The sequence below is a fragment of the Marmota monax genome, unplaced genomic scaffold (genome assembly GCF_021218885.2).
Source record: "Marmota monax isolate L192 unplaced genomic scaffold, Marmota_monax_Labrador192_F-V1.1 WCK01_AAM20220418_F8-fsc00102, whole genome shotgun sequence".
Classification (NCBI taxonomy): Eukaryota; Metazoa; Chordata; class Mammalia; order Rodentia; family Sciuridae; genus Marmota; species Marmota monax.
In genome coordinates this window covers 5,157,408-5,165,149 of record NW_026692494.1, presented here as the reverse complement: position 1 = coordinate 5,165,149, position 7,742 = coordinate 5,157,408, and the positions used below count along the sequence as shown (strand labels likewise).

The 7,742-nt window shown below is 49.0% G+C and overlaps 1 long non-coding RNA gene across 1 annotated transcript; it reads left to right on the top strand.

The window, feature by feature from the left end:
• Positions 1 to 496: 496 nt before the first annotated feature.
• LOC124092220 (uncharacterized) lies at positions 497 to 5,626 on the top strand. The gene is made up of 3 exons (XR_006851562.2): positions 497 to 1,267; positions 1,568 to 1,724; positions 3,084 to 5,626. It is a non-coding gene; the product is annotated as an uncharacterized LOC124092220 (long non-coding RNA).
• The last annotated feature ends 2,116 nt before the right edge of the window (positions 5,627 to 7,742 follow it).

The window sequence follows — 7,742 nt, the reverse complement described above, 5'->3', positions numbered from 1 at the left end:
ACAGCCCAGTGTGGCGGGACGCGTCGTCCCATAGGGCAGCCGGCCGGCGTGGGCACAGAACATGATGGGATGCTGGCCGTCCCTGCTCCTCTTGCTCTGAGCTCTGGTGGCACTGCGGGCCTCACCCTGCCTCCCGCCCACCCATGTGCAGTGCTAGAGAGGCCACCAGAGTGTGCAGCCTGGCCCTGGGACGCCCTTTGACCCTGGCCACTTGTGCTTCTGGACGGCAGGAGGGGCCTTTGTCCCCCCAACGCCGCTCCTGCTTCCAGCGCCCTCCGTCCCCCCGCTGGCCCCTGCCCCATGCCCATGTCAAGCAAGCGCAAGTGGGAAGGTGCTGTGGGCAACGGTGCTGGAGGCCTGGCCCCGGGGGGTGGGGGGGGTGGACGCCGAGGCACTGCAGATCCCCAGTGACGGGGGCGCTGTCCTGGGAAGGGAGCTCAGGGGTCTCTCGGAGCCCAGGTGGTTCTGTGAGAGCCGGTGGATTTAAGAAGGGCGAGCCTGGTGGGCAAGCACCCGGGCTCAGTCCCCGTGAGGGTGCCTCTGAAGCCTCAGCCCCCTGGGTTCGATCCTCAGCACCATATAAAACTAAATAAATAAACAAAATAAGGGTATTGTGTCTTACCGAAAAATAAATATTTTTTTTAAAAAGAAATAAAGAAAAAGCTTCCTATAGAGATCATTTCTGCAAAAAATATATTTTGAAAATAATTTTGTACTACAAAACTCAAAGCTTAACTTTTTCTAAAATGAACTTTAAAAAAACACTATGACTATGATAAATATTCAGTGCCTATCACTTTGTAATAAAACAGGTACAAGCATCCAAGCACACTACACAACAACATTCTGCATTTAATCCAAGGGGGAATCCTGTCCCCTCTTGTGATTTTTTTCCATATAGTAATTTGTTATTAAATCTATCTCAAGGTGCCATTTGTGAGACCCCCCCAAAACCAAACCATTAATCAGAATTAATGACAAGAGAAAGATAAAAGCACACAGCCATCCTTGGGTGACAGTAGCCTGTTATACAAATCAGAAAGCTGTAAAAACCATAGACACTGTAATTTTGTAAAGACTGGCAGGGGGGAAAAAAAAGAAAAAGAAAATAATTTTGTAGCATATTTCTAGTCCCTTTTTTCAAATGAACCAATGATACTTTCTTTGGTCTCCAAGGTAGCATTTCAGAAAAGAGACAAAACAGCTGTTACCATCGGTGTTTCCAGAACTAACCTGACTGTCTTAAGAGGCTGACTTCTGGAAGGAGGTAGGAGCCATGACTTCTCAGAGGCATATGCCACCTATCATTTGGTTTACTTGACAATGTCAGCATTTCAAAATGACATCACCATGATCATTCGACTGCACAGACAGGTAACGTGCCACGGGTCATTTCTACCACGCAAAGTAGAAGGGCTTTTCTGTGGTTTGTCTTTGAATGTTAAAACTGTAGCAGGTTGAATGTAGGCACAAGTGCACAAATTAACATGCGTCGGTTTGGGAATACGGGGTTCACACTCTCATGAGCTTCCTTCACGGCCCCCGCCCCCGCCCCGCCTTCTTGCAGCCAGGGTTAGTGCTGACGCTGTTGGGGCCACGCCGAGCAACTCATTTTCCTCCCCATGAAGACCTACTGGGTGGCTGCGATTCATGACGCAGAGCACGTGTGCTGTGGCTTGGCTCTTAGTCAAGCTTCCGCGGTGTCCAGTGTCCTCGGGGCAGGGGTGAGTGCTGCTTCGTTTTGTTTTTTTGATTCTTTCGGGCTAGGCTTTTCCCAGCAGCATGGCCATTGCAGGCAGTGGACGGCAGACCCCCGCAGCGAGCTAGCCCCATCACACAGTAGGACCTTTCCTGGAGGGGCCACTTGTCATTACCTGAGTCATTTGTACTGAAGGGTGACGGCCATTATTTATGTGGATGAGGAATGAGGACATAGGATGGTGTTTTTAGGTTTGTATTTGATGTCTTTTTTCTCTCTTTTTGCTTTGCCCTTCTTGAGGAAATGTCTAAAAAATAATTTTAAAATGCTCAGCGTACTAGAGTTAGCCCACAGAGCCTCTGTATTTATTGATACTCCCAACGGCTCACGCTCCTGCAGGAGCAATATAGCAAACACTGGGGGTGCTTGAGTGGTCCATTTAGCCCACTCCCCTCAAAAGCCATCAGCTCCTTCTCATGAATTTGTTGCTCAGTTGGTTATGAAGGGCAGAACGTGAGTTTTACAGCTAGTTGGATCAGAACCTAAGATTATAATCAACCCATTTTCTGCTCAACAGAAGGATTGGATTTTCCAAACTTCTAATACTTGGAAAATAGCTTTTGCTAATTTTCCTGGTCAGATAGAAAGTCAATATCCTCGTGCTAAAATGACTCAATTTGCCTTAGTAACTGCATTTATTTTTCCAAAATCGTGCCTGCACAACCAATAGATGGCGCCCTAACCGTGCTCACTGGTGGCTCGACTCGGGGGAACGCAGGTTTTACAGTCACGCTCACACAGAGGTGACACAGACTGTACACTTCTGCCCGGCGAGCAGAACTCAAGCTCTGGTTTGTGCTTTAAGTCATTTTGCAATGAGCTAATTAATATTTATTAATTAGTTACAAAAAATATCGAAACTTCAATTATTTGGTATACACCATCACAAGAGTTATTCAATTTGTTTCATACCTTGCAAAAGACGCCACAGATGTGCCAATAGCCATGTTTTATAGGCCACATACCGGCCCACACTGATCTTCCAGGGCCTCTAACATCAGGTAATGATAAGACTGATAAATCGGTTGCTGTTTGTCAGCAAATGTCTTTGTATGACTGTGCACAAGCTTTGCATTTCTTACATCATCAAAATGCTTCCAGTTTACATAAAAAATTAATGTTACTAGAGAGCAAGCTCGTCAACTTGTACGTCACTGCCCGCAGTGTGTTAGACACTTTCCACCTTTACCATCTGGGTAAATCCCCCTGGATTAAAGCCAAATCAATGATGGCAGATGTTCGTAACTCACATTCCTCAGTCTGGTAAACAATGTTAATGTGCACGCAATTGTAGATACTTACTCTAGATCTACCTTTGCCACAGCCCGTGCAAAAGAAATGCTCAACGCGTCATCTTTCACTGCGTAGCTGCCTTTACAGTCTTAGGATGTCCTTGACAGATTAAAACTGGTAACGCACCGGCTTATGCAAGCTCTTCTTTTCAACAATTTTGCCAAGAGTTTTGTATCGACCATAAACAGGGATTCCTCACAACCCCCAAGGTCAAGCCACTGTGGAACGAGCTCATTTATCCATTAAGCTACAATTACAAAAACTAAAAAGGGGGAGATAGGACTAGGACTCCCCAAAACAACCTCAATCATGCTCTGTTCATTCTGAATTTTCTAAACTGTGACTCAGAGAATCACACCGCAGCCGAGCGACACGTGGCTTCCACAGCAACAGGCCCTTTAGGCCGGGTTTGGTGGAAGGACTTACCGACTGGCCAATGGAGAGGACCAGGTCCAGTTGTCATGTGGGGAGAGGTCATGCGTGTATTTTCCCAGAAGATGCTTCTTGTCCTATTTGGGAACCTGAATGCGCCATCAGGCATGGAGGACCTAGAACCAAGATTCAAACCGCTGAAGATGGACCCAGAGAACCCTTCCCTCAAAAGGAAGAACTCCCAAAGGAAGAGGGGAAGAAAGATGTCCCCGAGAAACTGAATGAGGACGCTCCCGTCACGGAAGGACCCAGGAGACTGACTCCACGGCAGGGGAGAGTGAGTCCCCAGCGACGATGCTCTCTGCAGTGACCCTCCATTGAGCTGTGGTAAAGGGGAATCGGGGGAACCACTGGACATGGCTCCAGCCCACCCTGAGTGCACCCAGCGGTGTGGACTGGAGAATGCACCCAGGACTTACTAATGACTCAGGTACGCTGGGAGGGTTTGCAGACACCCACTTGACTCGGTCCGTGTGACGGGATTTAACTATTCTGCCTATAGTGCCCAACTACCTTGGCTGGTCCCACGATAGACATGCTGGCTGTCTAAAAGTGTCATTTGAGGAAAAGACAGGAGTTGGGGACCTAGACCAGCTAATGGCACTGCCCCCAGGGCCTTAAAGCCTTAGATCAGATCAGTTATTAAAACAGGACTTTCTCATAACAACCCAGCCACCTCAGCAGAACGCCCACGAGTACCCACTGTCCCAACTGTTCTGCAGTAGAAGTTGGCACCTTTCCTAAGTGGGCAAACTGTGTAAGTACTTGTCCAATTCGACATAAGGTGTCTAGAACAGTGGGTCCACCTTGGACTGGTCTCCTAAAATCGACAAAAGGCTGTTGTGCAAGGGCACTGCCACGACCCCTGGAGGATTTGTTAGCACCATCCTGACCTTCAGTGAAGGTGGCATTCAGAAAGGTGTCTGGTGCCTACATCTTGCTGACCGACCTTTACCAGAGTTCGTCGGCAGAAACTGGAAGGAAGGTCCTTGCTCTGGCCTACGGGCCTGTGTTCGGTCTCCTTAGGTTTTAATCACTGGACGTGGGAAGTGGGAAGGAGAGGTGACAGATACCTTGTGACATGTGATAAAGGTAATCTGAATGACTCTATCACCAGGTGTATAAGGGGAGGAATGCAGATGCTCCTCAGCCCTCTTTTGTCTCGTTGCCAGCGATTATTTCAGGGCCGTGGTGCGCCGATGCTGGTTCTCAGGTCTTAAACACACACACGCCCAGTGAGCGAGACCAACGTGCTCCTGGACCCGTGACAGTGGGAGCTGTTGCCTCGGTTTCCAGCTCCGGTGGCCTTATCTGAAAACATTCAGCATGCAGATTTTCTTAATGCTTTGGCTCAGATTTCTTCCAAGGCTCTTCATAGTCAAATAAATATTGATGAAAGGACTGAGACTAAGCCAGATGCCTTAGAGGCTACTGTCATAAATACTGGTCATGAGCTTGCAGCTTTGAAATTCAAGGAAACACTTCAATGTCACGCGGACTGTAAGTCTGTGGGTGTTACTGCTGCCGAATACACGGCTCCCCAACGGGGTTGGGAGAAGGTTGACAACCATTTGTTGGGTATTTGGCAAAATAATAATAACAGCTTGGATCTTTTGGAGTTACATCATCACATTCAAGAAATACAAAAAAGTGAGATTGATTTTTCGGCTCCTGCTTCCTTAGCTGATCAAATATTAAAAGAATTAAACGGCTTTAACCCTGAAACATTCTGAAACACTCTGCCTGGTCTATCCTTGTCTTGTTCTCTTTGCTGCGGATTCTCTCTTATATTGTCATTGTAGGAGGAGATCCTTCAGAACATGGATTCAGGGACTCGAAACAGTGACCCATCACCTGCTTTTACAAAGAAAGCAGGGGGAACATGTGGGAGCCACTCTGAACGATTTGCCCCTTCCATCCTGGAGCAGAGAGGCTCTGACCACCACTGCATCTCCTGGTGACCTGGACATTGCCCCGCCCTGGAAGTTTGAGGACGCATCTTCAGACATAGGTGTGTCGCCCCATGGCCCTTTGGACGAATTACACTCACCTGTCCCTTGTAACCCTGCCCCTTCTGGCCTTTTGTGGATGGAACTTTCTAAGAATAAGGTCCCCCCAATAAAAGCCCACTTATGAACGTGCTCGCTCTCGCCAGCCTCCCCTGACTTTCTCCTGCCCTCCCGTGTGGGGAGCCGGAGCCCGAGGGCAGAGAAGCCATCCTGAAGCTTGTTTCAAGGTAAAGTGTGTCCGTGTTTCATTTGGTGTCCCTGGAAATCCACACGAGTGACCTTAAGTACAGCTGCCCACGCGGGTTGGGGGCAGCACCCGCTTCCTCCGTGAGCCGAGTCGTGCTGCGCCCCTGCCGAGCACAGCCTTGGAGCCCAGGGTCCAGGAGAGGACAGGGACACGGAATGCAGAGGTGGGGGCTGCAGGGCCTGCTGCTGCGGCCCCAGGGAGCCCTGCCTTAAGCTGCACCCTGACTCACAGCTTCTTGTTGCATTTAAGCGAAGATCACTGACGTGAACCCCAATACTTCAGGGGTAGTGTTGAAGGACGCGCACGTCTCTGGCTCTGTGGCCAGGGGAGCCCCCAGCCAGGGTGAGCATGGCTGAATTTCCAGACGTGTCTTCTCTCTTTCTGCCTCATAGGTGACCCTTCCTGCTCCCCAGGTCCACTGTGGCTCATGGAGGCCAGTACCAACTGGCAATCAGCCTCAGTCCTGAGCCTTAGAGCCAGGTGATGGAGCAAGGACCAGCATCGGGTCCTTCATCGGTCCTTCATTGGCCTCCTCCTCCTACCCGCCCCTCCCCATTCCTTCCTTCTGTGCTCAGACCTCAGGTCAGAGGCCACTTTTGGCCACTTTGTTCCCACGTACAGCACTGGCCTTCTCATTCTTTGGTCTCGTGGAGAAGCGCCCTGCAGAGACCCCAGGCTTTTGGCTCATCTGGACCCTGGGGGTCCTGCAGGATTGGGATTGCAGGTGGAGACACCATCCCTGTTAATCAGAGTAGAGCCACCCCTCCTCTGTCCTGGTTCAGGAATCCAAGCCATTTATTTCTCTAGTGGAGACGTCACCCAGAGCACTGCCAGGCGAGCCTCCACTTCAAACTGGGAGGCACGATGTGCAACCGTGGTCCTGTGAGTGTGAGGACCCACAGGACCAAGGGAGCATGCGAGACATTTTAAGGGCACAACCAGCTGGAAAATGTCCTCCCTTAAATTAAGATAGTTATCAAAAATCATCCTCCATTCTCAGTGAGGCCCAGCCAGAGATCATGGAAGGAAAGGCAGAAGCTACTGACCCCCTAGAGGCTCTGGGATCAGGGAGCTGTCCCCTAGCCAAAGAGACAGTGTCCTCCCCACAGGCACCCATTTCTCTCTCTCTTTTTTTATTTTTATTTTTATTTTTTTGTTTGGAGGGGAGCTTGCTCCTCGATGTTAGGGGATGACCTAACCACAGTTGAGATAAAGGAGATGCCGGATGACTTTCTGCACCAACCTGGCCTGATTATCAACTGGGGGGTAAAACTGGTCTCTGGGGGAATCATGAATCACAGGATCACACCTTAGGAGGCTGATTTTACAAAGAAAAAAGGGCTAACACACCGCAGGCGTGAGTTTAGCTCAAGACTGCAGCTTCCCTTGGCTTCTGCCAGGTCTCCCGCTCACCAAGGCTCACATTCGAACTATAAATCGTGGGGGCCTGCAAGACGGGCCAGGCTCACACAGAATCGATTTGGGACCATAGAGGGGGGAAGGGTCACTTGTACATCCCAGATGCCTTTTGGACCCAAATGTCTGACCACACTGCTGTCTTAACAAGTTCCTCCCTAAACTACAGGTCGGGTAGGGAAGGGAATGGTCAAGTCTTCTTTACCTGGAGCGTCTTTACCTGGCAATTCCAGGGCCCTCTCATTCTTTCAGTATCTAAATTAATCTGAGCCAAAAAGTGAACTCTGATCACGTAATGGCTGTGTCATTTTCTAGAACTCTTGTCTTTAAAATTCTATATATTTTTTTCAGGGCCAAGAACCAAACTCATGCTAGGCAAGGGCTCTGCTATGGCTAAATCCCCAACGCCTAGATTCTATATTTTTGTGCCCATGGTTTCATGATGGAGCCACATTGATCCTGTGTGCCTAGATTAATCTTTTTCTGATCAGTCTTATTTTATCTAACTACAGTTTTTACACTTTGTCAAAGTTCAAAGGCTAATTTTCAAGGTTTAGCTCTCAAGTACATTGGGAAAATGTCCTCT